Source organism: Solanum tuberosum, unplaced genomic scaffold, assembly GCF_000226075.1.
Source record: "Solanum tuberosum cultivar DM 1-3 516 R44 unplaced genomic scaffold, SolTub_3.0 scf00174, whole genome shotgun sequence".
Lineage (NCBI taxonomy): Eukaryota > Viridiplantae > Streptophyta > Magnoliopsida > Solanales > Solanaceae > Solanum > Solanum tuberosum.
Window position 1 is genome coordinate 534803 of NW_006239103.1, and position 2960 is coordinate 537762.

A 2960-nucleotide genomic window follows, 5' to 3' on the forward strand; every position below is an offset into this window, starting at 1 on the left:
AAAATTAAAACTGAAGCCAACGATTTTCATAAAATGCTTTTTTTTTTAAAAATCTTTACCCTTTCAGCGATTTAAATGAAAATTAAAAAAAAAAATTATAACTGAAAATCGCTGCTTCAGCAGCGAAGCAGCGATTTTTTCTTTAAAAAACTTGTTTTTTTTTTTAAATGGCTGCCGCCAGAAATTTATGTAATTTAAAACTTGTTCTTTATGTTTTATTTTAATTCCTTAACAAAAAATCGCTGCTATAGCAGCGATTTCAAAGAAATAATGAATTTCTTTTTTGAGAAAATCGCTGCCAAATGCAGCGATTTTTATTTTTTTTAACGGAACAACGTCAATTTTTGTCAGAAGAAAATCGATCCGTCAGGAGGGATTTTACCCTTTTGGTTAATTTTTTTTTTGATGTGCCCTTTTTGTTTTTTGAAGGAAAAAAATGACCCTTTTAGCTTCGGACTCCCTTTTTGTTGATAATTTAATTCATTAGAGTAATAAGGTAACCATATTGTCAAACTACAAAGGATATAATGTTTTTAAAGAATTTTAAAAAATGTTAATAATAAAAAAGGAATTAAAAAAATGTTAATAATATAAAAGGAATAATGTGACATGGCATCCTATTAAGAGAGAGATAATATTTTTTTTGTTTCAAGTATATTTTGAGGAAAAGAGGTAAAGTTGGGTGAAATTGTGGTCCTAAAACAAACATAAGTGATATTCCTAGGTAATTTCCCAAACATGGATGACTATCCAGGGAAATTACTCGGATATTTAACACACAATTTATTTAACAAACCTCGATAACTTCTCCAATTAAAGGAATATTTATTTATTTATTTATTTATGTTCTTTATTATATTTTCTTAATGTATGTTTAATTACCTTATTTTAAAAATAAAAAAAAATATTGTTAGTTGTCTTAGACCCTACCATAATGAAACATGATTTCTTGTCTGCCTAAAGCACACCCAAGTTGCCTAAAAACTTGTGTTAAAATATTAATAGTGTTAAAAGCATTAGGGAACAACAGTAAAATTGATTTGGAACATTCTCAACATACATGATTAGTGCTTCAAGAGGGCAAACATGTATCCAAATGAATATTAATTACTCAAAATTCATGATTATATAGCTCAAGCCAATAATTATGGAGTATTAGTTTACCCTACATAAAATAATAAATTGACAGTAAAGGGTTGTTTGGTTGTTAGAAAAAAATATGCATGTATTTGAGATTAATTATTTATGTATCAATAGTGTAAGGATTAGTTATTTTTACATATATTAGTTATACAGAATTGTAACTAGTAACCAAACACTGAACTTGGTGTGTTTAGTGTTATATATAGCAAACTAAAATACCACCAAATACAGTTATATAAATAATTAACTTCCTAAAAATTATCCTTATTTTTGTAAGTATCATATGAAATTTGAAAGAGGGAACATAAATCAATCAATCATGTGAAATTGAACTAGTTGTTGAAACTAGAAAGTGGACTAATAATTGATTTGATATATAACTACACAGATAATTCATGTGAGTTATAACAACTTTATTATGAATTTTTTTGTTAGGGAAATTCTAGAATTTGTCAAAAGTGTTGTAAACCAAAATAATAATAATAATAATAATAATAATAATAATAATAATAATAATAATAATAATAATAATAATAATAATAATAATAATAATAATAATAATAATAATAATAATAATAATAATAATAATAATAATAATAATAATAATAATAATAATAATAATAATAATAATAATAATAATAATAATAATAATAATAATAATAATAATAATAATAATAATAATAATAATAATAATAATAATAATAATAATAATAATAATAATAATAATAATAATAATAATAATAATAATAATAATAATAATAATAATAATAATAATAATAATAATAATAATAATAATAATAATAATAATAATAATAATAATAATAATAATAATAATAATAATAATAATAATAATAATAATAATAATAATAATAATAATAATAATAATAATAATAATAATAATAATAATAATAATAATAATAATAATAATAATAATAATAATAATAATAATAATAATAATAATAATAATAATAATAATAATAATAATAATAATAATAATAATAATAATAATAATAATAATAATAATAATAATAATAATAATAATAATAATAATAATAATAATAATAATAATAATAATAATAATAATAATAATAATAATAATAATAATAATAATAATAATAATAATAATAATAATAATAATAATAATAATAATAATAATAATAATAATAATAATAATAATAATAATAATAATAATAATAATAATAATAATAATAATAATAATAATAATAATAATAATAATAATAATAATAATAATAATAATAATAATAATAATAATAATAATAATAATAATAATAATAATAATAATAATAATAATAATAATAATAATAATAATAATAATAATAATAATAATAATAATAATAATAATAATAATAATAAATATGATTTTTTAATAAATTTTTCATTATGGAAAGGATCATAAGCAGGCAATATTTCTAAAGTCTGAAGGACAAGACAATTATCATCATAAATAATTATTAAAATATGATGATCGATGAGATCTCATTCTTCCCAATCGATTTCAATATTTCCTCGGTCCCTAATTACTTGTTCATTTTTTTTTAATTGTCCCTAATTACTTATCTATTTTGATAAATTAAGAAAGAACAAATTTTTTTTACCTATTATACCCTCAATTAATTACATTAAAAAGGTATAACGTCTTGAAATCTTAAGTTTTTTAATTCATCTATTTCATAATTAATAGGGATAAAATGGTAAACTCATTGTGTCAATTATTATTTTTTCTTAATAGGTGTGTCAATTCAAAAGTTGACAAATAATTAGGGACAGAGGGAGTATATAGTAAGAAAAGTGATTTC